Consider the following 15563-nt stretch of genomic DNA (forward strand, 5'->3'; position numbering starts at 1 on the left):
TTAATCTTTTTTTTGTTTTTGGTACCCGGCGTGGAACTCAGGTCCTTGCACTTGCACAGCAGGTGGTGAAACCACTGAGCTAAATCCCTGGCCCTTGAGAAGTTAATCTTTATAATAAAAATAATACACACCTTTTATAGAACATGGGTACAGACAATTCAAAAGACAGAAAGGAAATTACTCGTAATATCTACTTCTGGAAACAATCTGTTAATGATTTGATGTCTTCCAGTATTTTTTCTTATGGATTTAAAAATTTTTAATTAGACAATTTTGTTTCCAGTCTTTTCCCTCATCAGGCTGGGGATGTAGCTCAGTGGTGCCATGACTGCCTGGCAAGTGCAAGGTCCTGAGTTTGATTCCCGGTACTGGAACAAAAAAACCAATCTTTTCCCTCATTGTAATGCTTGCATTTTCTAATTTCATTAAAAACATGACTTTTTTTTTTTTTGTAGGGCTGGGGATGGCAGATGGAACCTAGGGCTTCCCATATGCTAGACAAGCTTTCTACCACTGAACTATATACCCCAAGCCCCAAGAACATAACTTTTAATGACCATTTAATAGGTCATTGTATGAACTGAATGTGGATAGTTTATCAGAGTACCTCCATTTAGGTTCAATTTTTAATATTCAATTGTGCAAAATGTTTAAAATAACTCTGTAGTAAAATTCTATGAACTGAGGCATCCTTTGAAATGCAAATAGTCACTCCCAGGCACAATCTATTTTTATAAGTTTGAATTCTCATTATTGGGGTTGGAGTTTGTTTAAGGTAAAAGGACACCTGCAATCCCAGCACTCAGGAGGCTGAGGTAGGAAGATTTCTGCAAGCTTGAGGCCAACCTGGGCTACATAGTGAGTTCAAAACCAGCCTGAACTACATGGTGAGACCCTTCCTCAAAACAACAAGAAAAACCTTCAACTTTTCTTTTGAAGACTGAGAATTGTTTGAGGCTTTCCTACAAATGTAAGTTTAAAATCTAACAACACAGGGCCAGGGATTTAGCTCAGTGGTTCCACCACCTGCCTTGAAAGAGCAACGTCCTGAGTTCAATCCCCGGTACCAAAAAACAAAACAAAAAAACCCCCACTAACAATACAAAATTATTGTTCTAAGCATCTCTTGTGGTGTTTCAACAACATATATGTAACTAAGTACCTCGATTCAGTGAGAGGAGTGCTTTCATTCCCTTCCTGCCGAGTGCAGAAGAGAAATTTGGAAAGAATGGGTATCCACTAGAACAGCAACTCATGTTAGGAAGGAAGGGACTGATCATGAAGGAAGCTGAGACAAATTAAAAGTAGTATTTATTCCCAAGTGTGTAGACCCTGGCTAGCCAAAATGAAATCAACATGTGTGCAGTCCAAGTCACACATTGTCTTATTCCTTTATAGTTCTGCCTCAGAACTTGCCCTACTATAAGCACAGAGAAAGTAAATTTGTTCATTCAACAGTATTTATAAGTATCAACTATTATCACACTGTGTTCTTGGTCCTCGGGATATATCAGTGAACATAAGTCATAAATTCCTACATCTTGTGGCATTGACATTTTAATGAGGGAAGACAGATGCTAAGCATGAAGCATAATAAGTGATATTTTATGTTAGAAGGAGGTAAATGCTATGAAAAAAATGTGCAGGAAAAGGGAGTTTGAAAGTGAGTATTTATGTGGTAGGGAGAGGAAGGTTCAGTATTAAACAGGCTAGTCATTCAGAACGTGACAGTTACGTAAACACTTGCAGGAAATGAGTTAGCTATCTGGATGTCCCAGGGAAGACTGTTCTGGGGAAAGACACAGCCAGGGTCAAGGCCTGGGAAGTGGGAGTGTACCTGGGAACCGCAGGGCAGCTAATGTGGACAGAGAGAGGCCAAGATGATGGCTTAATTAAATCAGTGGCTAAATACATGGCTCCCAGGGAAGAGGTGGGCAAGTGTGGCCCACCCAGTCTGCAAGGGGAAGGGAGGAGGACCTCAAGAGCTGCGTGAAGTTGGAAAGAAGTTACCAGGTGAGGACAGTTCTAGGTTGCCTCACTAAAGGTTGAGTAGTGGAAGGGAGGGAAGGGCACAGAAGGACTTGTAAAATGTAGCCAGGGCTTCAAAACTGCCCTGCAAACATTGCCCAGCCTTCGGGTTTCTGGAGGATGAGAAACGAAAGTACTGAGACTGTCGAAAACACACATGCTCCTATTCTGGCGTTTTTGTTAAGTGCAAAGAAAACAACTCCCAAAATATAAACCAAAAATTGCATTTCCTATAGATACGTTCTAAATGCCAATTTCAGTGGCAAAATGCTCAAAGGCCCACCTTTTTTCCTCTAAACCTTTGCTAGTTTTTCATACAGGGCTTGCTGCACTTTCTATTGCTGCTTTATCCAATCATCAGAAACTTGGTGCCTGAAAACAACTCAAAGGCATTATCTTATCATTTTGAAGGTCCAAAGTCCTAAAACCAAGGCATCAGCAGGAGGCATGCCTTCTGAGGCTGGAGGTAAGGGGAGAGGGTGTTTCTCTGCCTTTTCTCTTCCTGCCCACTTTCCTGGGCTCAGGGCTTCTTCCTCTATCTTCCTTCCGAGGGAGTGATGGTGGGTGGAGTCTTCTGTTGAATCAGTCTAGCCTCTGGCTTCATTGTCACATCTCTTTCTTGGATTGACTGTCACTTCCTTTGTATGAGGACCCTTGCAATTACACTGGGCTCACGCAAGCATCTAGTATATTTTCCACGTTTTATTTTATTTTTAATTTCCATATTTTAAAGCCAGATGATAGCAACCTTTTTTCTACCTGAGACCTCAATTTTTCTGTTTTCTAGAGATTAGGATAAGGCATCTTTGAGGGGGCATTGTTCTGCCTACTCAACCAAGTAAGCTCTGAAAAGGACTAGGGAGATTGTCTTCACCAGACTGTTTGTTTTTCATTTGTTTGTTTTGCAGTGCTGGAGATGGAAGCCAGGGCCTCAATCCTGCTAGGCAAGTGCTCCACCACTGAGCTACACCCCCTACCCTTCACTAGTTGTTTTGTGATCAACAAAAGGTCAGAGGGTTTCTGAAATATTTATCAAAGAAATTTTGACGGCACCGAATGTACTTCCACTTATAACACTGTTGAATGTCATTTGTATTTGTGTCCACTGCAAACTCCTTCCTCTGACAAATATAAAGGCACAAGGAATTTCAGAAAGCCATGGGACCCATGTTGGTAGAGTGCTTAGTCATTTGGTTTAACTTTTCTTTTGATGCTGAAACTCCTCTCATATTTTCTGAGAAAATACTCTTTTGGCTTCTCTTTGAACACTTTTAGGGATTTGGAACTAGTCACTATGAGTTACTACTTTTTAAGGTCTCATTATAAATTCTCCCATCCTGAGTGAACTCTGGCTCCTTGTAATTTCAAAGTACTCTTTCTACTTTTCTCTCTGGAGTACTTTAAAACATCTTCCCTGGCCGGGGATTTAGTTCAGTGGTTCCGGCACCTGCCTCGAAAGTAGAAGGTCCCGGGTTTGATCCCCTGTACAAAAAAATAAAATAAAATCTCCCCTCCTCTTCCCCGTGTTTGCCCTGGGGTATTTGCAGATGGCTACCCTACTAAGACCTCTGTTCTACAGCCCAAGCATGGCTCCATGGGAAGATTTGCCAGAGCCCCCTGATCCAGCCTCCTTCCTGAGGCTAAGTCCTTCTGCAGCCATGGAACCTAAGACGACATACATCACTTGATGGCAGAGTCCACTCGGTGTCCCCCTCTTTGACTCAAACTTTCCAACCAAGTGGCCCCAGCTGGCACTTGGCACCTTTTTTTTTTTTTGAGCCACATTGTTGACTCACATTGAGTTTGTCACAAACCAAATCCTGCACATCTTTTCACTTGAGTTTTTGCCACATATTGCCTCTTCCCTTTTACATTGTAAAATAGATTTTTTTTTTTTTGGTACCAGGGATCGAACTCTGGTCCTTGCTCTTAAGAGGCAGGTGGTGGAACCACTAAGCTAAATCCCAGCCCTAATATAGATTTTAACAATAAAACTAATAAAACCAGATTTTATCTCTCTGCAGTTTAATCTCACTGGTTTGAACCAACTATTCAAGTCTGTTCCAGATAATTGGAAATGTTGATGCATTTGACGCCGAATCTGTTATAGGAGATAGGGTGTGGCAAAGCCGCCTGGGAAAATGAGCAGGACCTATCAATCACAAGACCCCAGGGCAATGCCAGGACCCTGTTTCGGCTTGTGTTTAGATGTAGGTGACTTTTTCAGATGTGACTGAATCTAGAGCTGTGTGATGTGTGCCAAAACATACGAGAGATTGGTTTGACACCCCCCTAATCCGGGGAGTCTTGATAAAAGGGGCAGAAAGATGCTGTTAGGTCCCTTGTTGCTTTTGCTACCATGTGGGCACCATGAACTATTTCTCCTCTGTGATGCCCCTCTGCCATCTGCCACTCTGCCTTGGAGCCAGCAAATTATTGACTGAAACCTCTATGAACTGTGATCTAAATAAACCTTTGCCCCTTTAAGTTTTGGCATTGGGTATTTTGTCTCAGCAAGGAGAGAAAAGTAACTAGGACAGACTCCCTGTGTAGAACTTCTCCAGAGCTCCCTTGAGAAAGCTGCTATCATTCAGAAGTATGTGCTATTAGCCCATGCTGCCCCTGAACACAGCATGTACTTTTATGTTTGCTTTTTCCCTCTTTTTTCTCTTTGTTTGGCCCAAGTTCACTTGGCAGAGCTGGTTTCTTCCATACCCTTCACCCCACACTTTTCAAATACCCTTTTTAGCACCATATTTGGCTTGCCTTGTCCAATTCTTTGAGCAGGAAGAACCTGGAATACTTTTGTAAAAAATTAATTTTATTGGTGCATTTTAGGTATACAATATAATGACATTCATCATTGGAAATTTGGACCTTTACTACTTTTGATTGGCGAACTACTTCTAAAGAAACTACCCTGTAACAAATCTTCACACTTGACTTACCCTCCTAAATTTGGGTCAATTGCAAAGTCTATGCACACTTAATTTTTAGGAAAATGTTCCTGTCATTTAAAATGAAATTTCCTTTTTCTTTTCCACATTTATTTTCACTTCTAGCATATTGGAAATTACTATTGTCCTTCAGTTTTAATCAATTTAACTTTTAAAAAATCTTGCTTTTTTTCTTTTCTTCAGAGCAGAGAACCATAATTATATTTCCTATATCTGATTATAATAATGGATTAATTTTCTATCAAAAGTATATTTTTAAGCAAGTAGGAAAGTAGACCACAGAATTCTCTAGATAAAAGTTCACTTAAAACAGTTTCTCAAAGTGTCACCCACAGACCACATACACCTACCTTATCATTGGGTTATTTTCTAAAAATGTAGATTCCTGGTCCCCACCTAGGCCTGCAAATTCTCTGGTAGTGGGGCTCAGAAATTGTTTTATATAAACCACAACAGTCTTGATGGATGGCGGGGTTTTAGAGCTCTGGTTTAGCACTTCAACACAGCGTATAGTGTGGAGCATCTCAACCCTGGCTGGACATTCGGATCACCTGGAGACCTCTAAAAATTCTGCCATCAAATAACTCCTTGCATTAACTAAGCCTCTCTGGGGGCGGGCCCCTGGTATCTGTTGGTTAGAAACATCCCCAGGTGGTTCTAATGTGCAGCCATTATTGAGAAACATTGATTCATATGTTCTCCAATATAGATTTGAGTGTTAAATACTACTTAACACTCATCTCATAAAAACCATTTAGCTCATAAAATGTCACCTATTTGCTTTGGACTTTGAGTTACTTGTCCTAGAGTAGAAAGTGACTTACGGTTGTTAGGGGGAGAAATGAAGTGCCTTTTGTTTATCACTTAACGTTCCTGTAGCAGCTGCCGTCACATTCTTCAGATGCAGAAGGTTGAGGGGTGATGCAGTGCTCAGCACAGTGCTAGGCACAGCTGGCAGCACTGTAAGGAAAACAGGAGAAGGCAAGGGACTGAAGGAGCTTGGTCTAGCTGGAGAACCTGACAGAAGTCAGAGTGAGAAGTTACACAAAAGAACATTGTGACGAATTATGAAACCGCAGCACACCTCGGAAATGCTAGTTCTGAAGTTCATCAAACAGGAGGTAAGTGACGACTGTGGTGGGCAGGGATAGACCTCAGAGTTTGAGCTGCTGTTGAGAGCCATTCTATATGATTTTGGGAGAAAAATCATTTCATAATTAAATTATGATTAGGACCAAGGCCCAAAGTCTCTTTGCCCTCGAGTCAGCTATGGCATGTGGAAACATATCTCTGTTTTGCTTCCAGTCATAAGTTGAGGCCTCAATGGTCCAGTGACGCTATGACGCTCAAGGGGAAGATTACATCAGCTGAAGACATCCTGGTTCATTTGAGAAAGGTTTCACCTGTGGGAGGGACAAATTCCTTATTAGCCTGCTATCTCGACCCACCTACTATTGTGAGAATGCTTTGCTCATCTCACGAGCCTCGTCAACATCAGGTCCTCATAGATCTAAGATCCTCCTCAACATAGGATTACGGCCTCCCTCTGAGTCACCCGATGCTCCCTCTGATTACTGTGTGTACCCAATAAATAGTGGCTAGCTTGGCATGTCGTTGTGCCCACTCTGAGGCACTGACCTCCCAGCACCCCATGTATTATGAAATTACACACGGCCCCATTGTCTTTCTTTTGTTAGCCCTCGCTGTCCCCCTTTCTAGGCAGATTGGAGTCTGACAAGCTGCATCTTGAAAACATTTCAGGATTTGAATCGACCGTGGAACAAATGGGCAGCCTCCTAGATAAAGAATATTCTGTTAGTTCAGAAGACTTCAGATGCAAATAACAGAATTTGACAACCAGCAATGGCTTTTTTTTTTTTGAGACAGGGTCTCCCTGTGTACTTTAGGCTGGCCTTAAACTTACTATATAGTTCAGTTCTAGTGTTCTTCAGTAAAATAGAGTGATTACAACTTTAAACAACCTAGCATATACTCTGTGAAGGACTGCAAGAGAGGAGTTTGAAGGCTCCAAACACAAAGAAATGATAAGGAGGTGGAAATGTTAATTACCCTGATTTGATCGGTACACATGGTATATATGTATTGAAATGTCACACTGCACTCCCAAATATGTACAATTATTGTGTGTCAATTGAAAATTAAAAATAATAATTTTAAAAAGACACCAGTGGTCCTGTTCTGTTTTGCTGAGGGGAACGAATGACTCTTAGTTGGGAGAACCATGCTAGATGTGACCTATGGCGAAGCTGCAGCAGGGCCTAGAGATCCACATCTCAGGCTTGTCGTGGCTGGCTGTGGCCTATCCTCATTTACAGGTCTCTGCCTGGGGTCTCCCTGTGTCTGGGAGGCTTCAAAAATATGGTCTGCAAAGTGATGGAGTCAAGTGGGCCAAATTTATTTTGTGTGTGTGATAGGCAATAGGCAGCTTCTCCCACTTTTTCTCCTCCTCCTCCTCCTCCTCCTCCTCCTCCTCCTCCTCCTCCTCCTCCTCCTCCTCTTCTTCCTTCTTCTCCACCTCCTCCTCCTCCTTCCTCTTCTTTTGGTTGTTTTTTGGAGGCAGGGTCTTGCTATGTAGCCTAGACTGGCCTCAAACTCATGGTGATCATCCTGTCTCAGCCTCCCAAGTGCTAGGATTACAGGCATGTGGCACTACACCTGGCTCATATATAGCAATCTGACATAGGAAAATTAACAATGGTGTATAATTTATTATATAATATGATGTAATTTATTGGTATATATTTCAAAAGAACAAAGTGATTCTTTTTTTCCAGCTTTTTTGAAGTATAATTGACAAACAAAAGTCCTATACATTTGAGGTGTACAACATGGTGTTTTGATGACTTGTGTTTATTAACTTCTATTAACCCCTTAATAAAGCAGTTGGATGGATGGACTGTCTTCTTTAAAATGCATCATGAAGCCACCAAATACTTAAGTGAACAGTCAGTGGAAAAGGAAATAAATAACATCTGGAAGAGTGAAGTTGCTAGGAAACTCACACATTTCAATTCATAAGAGTGCTAAGGTCTCCATCTAATACATTCTATACCAGGAATGAACAGGGCCTGTAGTGTTTTCTGGGCCTTTCTCACTGCCATGAAACTTTAATGAAGGGGGCCTTTTAGAGTACAGGGCTTGAGCCAACTGAGGATAGAGCATTAGACAACGAACACAGAGGTAAGAGTTCTATTCCCAGCTCTGCTGCCTACTTGGGCAAGTAACTTGACCTCCATGAGCAAAATGATGGAGTTGAAGCAGACAAAGGGTCTTCTCATTCTAAAATGTCTTATCATTCCATATCAAGAGTCTGCAACAAGTGGCTGCTATCTTGTGCCAAAGAGCTGGCTGCAGCCTTTACAGTCACACTTGTAGAGTCAGGCTATTGTCATCATCAGCAGTGTCATAAAGGGGGAGGTAAAGATTTCTGAATCTGACCTTTCTTTCCCCAAACCCTACTACAAAGGAAAGGAACAATAGGACATTATTTCTTAAGCAATGCACTATTTCACAGTTTGGCAAATTATAATGTCTTGGGATCATTCTTTTTCATAATCTATTGAGCTAAAAGAGAATATGGAAATCACAGTGGAGGGATGAGTAAGGTTGGCACTCAAATGTGTGTGTGTGTGTGTGTGTGTGTGTGTGAGAGAGAGAGAGAGAGAGAGAGAGAGAGAGAGAGAGACAGATAGAGACAGAGAAACAATGAAAGGCTCACAAAGAAAGAGACAGAGAAAGACAAACAAGGAGAAAGTGGTCGAGGGGGAAGTCAGAAGACTGTCAGCATAAGCTGGCAGATCTAGTGGAAAAAATCTTGTATCCTGCCACTCTCCCCGATGAGACACAGAACCTGTGTCAGGAAAGAAGCTGGGAAGTAAGCGGGGATCACCCTAGAAGCTCAGTGCTGAGGTAATACAGCCTTCAAAACCAGGACTATTCTTATATCTTCTGTTTATTCACTAATTCAGCAAACATCTGATATTGGTGAAAAACTTGTTCATATTCTCTGCTCTGTAGAAGCTCACAGCTGTTTAGAGTCTCGGTCCATGAAGAGACAATGGCTTGGGCGAGTCCAGGGTGCTAGGGGAGCACATAGGCCAAGGCCCTTTGCCCAGCCTCATCCAGTTAAGCAGGGTTTCTTTGGAGAAAGTCCTGTCGTGGGAAGGAGGAGCAGGAGCCAGTCTGGAGGAGGTGGGGGAAGCAACATGCTAGGCAGAAGTAGGACTAGAGGTTATTTTCATTTTCTTCTTCATGCTTAGCAATGTTTTTCATTTGCCATGTATTACATTTATATAAAGTATAAAGTACAAAAGATAGGAATGGGTCACAGTCAAGCTGAGGGTCTTAATTTGTATGTGAAGAGGGTAATCGGATGCACAAAGGGAATGAAGCGATTTTTCTAAGTTGGCACCATAATCTGATACTGTATGGGTTCCAAAAATTTAGTTCAAAAATTTTAAGTGAAATAAATCGGACACACATGTTTGAAAATTGTATGGTTTCTCTTGTGTAAGAAACCCAAAGGGTAAATAAAGACCAAAATGGATGATAGATATTGGGAAGTAGGAAGAAATTGTTCAAATGGGAAGGGAAACAAGGGAGGGGGGGAGGGAGAAAGGAAGGGAAGGAAAAAGATAAAAAATAAAGAATGAAAGGAAAACAATAGAAACAAAGTTTTGTAAAGGGAAGGGAAGAAGGATTGAAGAGCAAGGAGGGGAATGGGGAAAAAGAATTAAGATATATTATGTACAGGTATAAATTCCCTATGATGAATGTGATTATTATGTATGGCAAAACTAACAATAAAATTAATATTTAAAAATTAATCAAAGCTACCAGATCCTACTTTGCTCTGGCCACACCAACAGTGTGTCTTATGGCACATTTCCAGTTTCCAAAAACAGTGATAAAGTCTAAATAGTTGATTAAAATTCCCTATTTATTATTTATAGGCTGGGAATGGTTCCATGCTCCTGTACTTCTAGCACTCAGGAGGCTGAAGCAGGAGGATCACTGGGACCCAGGAGTTCTAGGTCACCCTGGGCAACATAGCAAAACTCTATCTCAAAGAAATAAAAATTAAATCAATAAATAAAAACAAGATAAAATGGTGCTTTCTTTAATGTAATTTTTATACTAATTGTCTTAGTTACTTTTTATATTTCTGGGACAGAATAGTCGACACTCACAAGTTAAAGGAAGAAAGGTTTATTTCAGCTTACAGGTTGTGGAGGTTTCAGTTCATATTCAGCTGGCTCCAAGGCAGGTTAGCACAGCAGAGGGGCATGGCAGAGGAGAAACAGTTCATGGTGTGGCTGGCAGAAAGCAGCGAGAAGCAAGCAGCAGTCAGACTGCCTTTCCCTTTTATCTCACCCTGTCTCAAACAAACAAACAACAACAATAACAGCAACAAAAAACCAAAAAAATATATGCTACTAAGTGGGAGAAGCAAATCACTAAACAGTATGAAAAACATGCTCACATTTATCTAATTTTTTTTGAGACGGGGTCTTCCTATATAGTCCAGGCTGCCCTTGAACTCACTATGTAGCTCAAGATGGCTTTGAACTTGAGGCAATCCTCCTGTTTCAGCCTTCTGAGTGCTGGGATTATAGGTATGCACCACCATGCCCGACTAATATTTAAAAGGTTATAAATATATGTCCTGGTGTGTAAGTTTTTTCTAAAAAGTATATAAATGGGCCAGGGATGTAGCTCAGTGGTGCATCAACTGCTTGGCAAGTGCAAGGTACTGAGTTTGAATCTCGGTACCAGAAAAATAAATAAATTAAAAGTATATAAAAAGGGCTGCTGATAGTTGTTGCTTTGGGGTGTGAGACTGGGAAACAACGAAGAGGAAAAGGTGATTCCTTTTATTTATTTTTTATTATATTTTGTGGTACTGGAATGGAACCCAGGGGACTCGCCCATGCTAGCTAAGTGCTCTATCACTGAGCTACACCCCCAGTCCATATACTTTTGAAAAAATTATTTTTAGGTGATTTGCAATAATGAATATAGAAATCATTATTAGAAAACCAATCCAGGGCTGGGGATTTAGCTCAGTGGTGCCATGCCTGCCTCGACAGTGCAAGCTCCTAAGTTTGATCCCAGGTACTGGAAAAAAAAGAAAGAAAGAAAAAAAGAAAACCAATCCATTTGTTCTACAAATTTAAATACTGCAGAAGATAATAATAGTCCCCTCTTCCTCACTTCTTAATCTCATTCTCCAGAGGCTAGGGGACAACTGATAAGAGTTTGGGAAGTTGCTACTCAGTGTGGTCTCCTGTTCAGCATTACCAGAAACACCTTGGAAGTTGCTAGAAATCAAGATTTTGTATCCTACTGTACAGCTGCTCAAACTCCACAGCAGGTTCAAGTACTCTCATTTTAATAAGCTCCCCAGGTGCTTGTGATGCATAGTCAAAGTTGAGAATCATTTCCTTTTAGCGGACTGGATGAGATTTTTTTTCTGAGGGTGGGGGTATAGGGAGAATCCTGCCTGGGAAACTCACTGCTCCAAGTGGCACATCTCCATCTACCTGGAGAGTTCCACCTCAAGGGCTAGCATCGCCTTGAGCACATGGTGACCTTTCCATGGGGTTGAGTGGTGACTGCACTGTCACAGCTCAAAGTGCCAGAAAGAGAAAGGAGAGTGTAAGAGGAACTAAGAGGAAGATGAGTGGAAGAAAGGAAAGAGACTACAAATAAAAAAATAAAGATCACAAAGTAGATGATGCTAGTACCTCAGGGGCACTTGTTTACTTATTTATTAAGCACTTATCATTTCCCCTTCTTAATCTCTGTACTTTTAAGTTCATTTCCTTTCCCTGGCTCCTACATTTTATTATCATTTAAGCAAATCTGATAGAGTCTCTCTCTCTCTCAAAGACAATTTATTAACAGAAAATAACTTGAGGAGTCTTGTTCACAGAAGGTGTCCATGGACCTCCCTTCCTGCAGGTGCAGTTGGAGGGATGGAGTGACATCCTCAATCCATTTGGTGTCCATGCCCACGCAAGCAAGGGCTCTGAGGGTTGACTGGGCAGCAGGTCCAGGGCTGCCGGTCCTGTTTCCCGCTGTGGCACCGAGTTTTATACAAAGGGTGTGAGGCCCAAGCCCTTCCACCTCTGTACCCTAGCCTGGGCAGCTAACAGGCAGCATATGGGGAGGATCTGTCATAGTCAGCCTGCACCTTCAGATGGTTTCCTGGCCAGAAAGATCAGTGATATGAACAGAAGTAGCACTGAAGGATGCAAAGATGTGACAGACACCAAATACATTCTCTCCCTCAGCCACCTGAGGCTTGAGGATGGGGACCCCTTCCTCCTTTTCCTTCTGCTTTCGAGGTGCCATTTCTGCCAGCCATCTGCAGACTCTGCACTGGGAACAGCAGGGTCATTATTTCTTACACCATTCGGTGTGGTGGCATTTAGGGAAGTGTTTGCAGTAATCAGTCAAAAAGTCACGCACCTGAAAAGATGCTTAAAAGAGTCATAATCTACCTATGGTGGGGTGCTGGGGAGTTCTGTACACTGCGCAAGAATGGGGTTATGCACAGGAAAGTGCTCTGGATACAACAGCATCCACAATCAAGTCAGCAGATGTGAAGTTAGGATGGGAGGGAACCTCAGGGTGTCACTGGGACATTGGCTCCAGTCCCATTGTGCATCTACCTCTACCATGCAAAGCCTGAGGAGAGCACCTTCAGCCTGGGTCAGGGTAATGGAAGCTGTATGTGGAAGGCAGTAGTTCTGAGTGTTTTAGGGGTAAAGCATTAAACAATTGTTTGTTGGTTTGTTTTTCAGTTTTTTGAGACAAGGTCTTGCTATGTATTCCAGGCTGGCCTAGAACTCACTATGTACCCAGGTGGCGACCCTCCTGCCTCAGCCTCCTGAGTGCAGGGATTATAGGCATGCACCATCACACCCAGCTAGCATTAAACAATTTTGAGTTTAGAAGCTCAGACTAAAGATTTAAGATTGTTTTTAGCCTATTTATTCTGACAAAATATCTAATAATGACAAAATATCCAACATCCAAACATCCTCTAGGGTCATGAAGGTGCCTGTCCTGATCAGATAACCAGCATTTTAAAAAATTAATCTGACCATAGTTGACATCAGGGTTGACTCTTTGGGCTGCACATTCTGAAGTTTGAGAAATGTTTGTTGTCACATATCTACCACTGCAGTATCACACAAAATAATTTCACTGCCTTAAAACTTTCTGGTGGGGCCAGGGATGTACCTCAGTGGTCCCGTGCCTGCCTCACAAGCTCAAGGTCCTCAGTTCGATCCCCAGTACTGGAAAAAAAAAAGATCAATGATCAATGATTGCCACACGTTGGGGGAAGGGGGAATAAGTGGAACACTGTAAAGTTTTTTTCTGTTTGTACCGGGAATTGAACTCATGACCTTGTGCTTTCGAGGCAGGCACAGCACCACTGAGCTACATCCCTGACCCAGTCATTGATCTTTTTACTGACTCCATAGTTGCATTTTCCAGAAGATTATTTAGTTGAAACAATACAGTATCTAGCCTTTTCAGACTGGCTTGTTTCTATTCAATTAATAATATGCACTTAGGGTGCCTCCATGTCTTTTTGTGGATTAATAGCTCATTTCTTTAATCACTGACTCCAAAGTTTGCATATTTCAGATTATTTAGCCATTTACCTCCTGAAGGATTTTATTTATTTGTGGAAATATCAAGGAGTGTGATTGCTGGGATAGTAAGAGTATGTTTGCCTTTATGAGAAACTGGTTTCTCAGAGTAGCTGTGTCATTTTATGTCCCCTTTCCTCAGCAATGAACGAAAGTTCTTGTTTTTCCTGCAGCATTTGGTGTTGTTGATGTTTTGGATGTCAGTCATTCTAATATTGTCGCGGTTACTGTTGCATTAATTTGCAGTTTCCTGATGACATATGATGTCGGACATCTTTTCATAATCTTTCTTCCTTTATGCATATCTTCTTTGGTGAGGTTTCTGTTCAGATCTTTTGCTTATTTTCTCAGGTATACTTTTTCATCTTTTATTCACTTAGGACTGTTATCTTTGGTCCTCCTGCCTCCTATTGTAAGTTTTCAGTTTCAGTCAACAGTTGCTGGCTCCAAAGCAGGAACGTATAGCAGAGGAGAGCTGCTCATATCATGGTGATCCAGAAGCTGAGAGACCCAGTGTTTCTGTCTGAGGAAAAACTTGATGGGGGTAGATTTAGTTTATAAGGCCACACATATTTTGCTGTGTTTCTTTTTAAAAATATAATGACATTTGCAAGAGATAAAGGACAGTAATTTGTTGATTGGGACATATCAGGTATCTTATATTTTTAATAAATGAGTATTTACCCATACAGAATCATAGAATTATAACGCTGAGGCCACCTGAGGGACCATTTCTGACCTATTAATACTGCCTTGGGTTGTAGGCCTGACTCTAGACCAGCCTAATCAGAACCTTAAGGGATGGAACCAAGAGGCGTCTCTACTTTTGAAGCTCTACAAGTGATTCCAGTGTCCAGCCAGGAATGAGAAACACAGCTGCAGTCTCAAAATTCCTTTACAGATAAGTACACAAGGTCAAAGAGATGAAGCGACTTCCCGAAGTCACACCACCAGTAAGAGGGATCTCACACCCAGTTTCTCTAACTGCCAATTCAATGTTCTTTGCACTCTTCTGTCTCTTCTTCGGAAACTTAGGGTTTTGGTGAACATCAAAGTTATACAACTTCCAGTTGAGGGAGAAGGGCTGAAGTCCGTCAGCAAGGATTGGTGGAGCAATTTCTGAGGACTCAACTCAGTCATGTGTTCTCTGAAGACCACCACACCCAGGGGCATGACTAATAAATATCTATCATAGCGTATGTCAGTCCTGTGCTGTGTAAGTCACTTGTTCATGGCTTATTCTCACCCATGATGGACAACATTCATTGATGTGGCCTCACTTTCAGGAGTTAGTCACATCAGAGCAAATAATAGGCAGGGTAGATCAGTGGTTCTTAATATTTGGGTTGGAATGAGGGCTTGGGTGAGGAGTTACAAGTCCCATTTGAGGAATGGTTAAGTCTATAAACTTCCCCCAGAAAAATACACATACATAAATGTTGCATGTAGCTGGGTATAATGGTACATACCTGTAATCCCAGCACTCAGGAGGCTGAGGCAGGAGGATTGCTGTGAGTTGCAGGCCAGCCTGAACTACATAGTGAGACACTGTCTCAAAAAAACAAAAAAATGTTGCATGTAATTTCTGAGGATTCACTGAACCTCCCCACCCTCCAAAAGCCCTGTCCAGGCTCATTTATAGACCCCAGTTTAAGATCTCCTGGACTGGATGATTTTAAGCTTTATTTTAGCATTTCTTAAAATGTGATCCATGACCAAAGCATTTGAATCACTTGGGCTGTTTGTTTCAAGAAAATAGCAAGCAGAATGTGGCCATGCACACATATAATCCCAGCCATTCTGGGAGGCAAAGGCAGGAGGATCGAAAGTTCGAGCCAGGCCTGGGCAATTTAGTGAGGTTCAGTCTTAAAATTCAAACAAACAAACAAAA

General features: G+C 41.7%; 1 pseudogene; it reads right to left on the reverse strand.

The window, feature by feature from the left end:
• Positions 1-11905: 11905 nt before the first annotated feature.
• On the reverse strand, positions 11906-12362 carry LOC101714543 (small ribosomal subunit protein uS11 pseudogene; annotated as a pseudogene).
• Positions 12363-15563: the final 3201 nt, after the last annotated feature.

Source organism: Heterocephalus glaber, unplaced genomic scaffold (assembly GCF_053883595.1).
Source record: "Heterocephalus glaber isolate CG9 unplaced genomic scaffold, H.glaber_assembly_v1.0 deba00001729, whole genome shotgun sequence".
NCBI lineage: Eukaryota > Metazoa > Chordata > Mammalia > Rodentia > Bathyergidae > Heterocephalus > Heterocephalus glaber.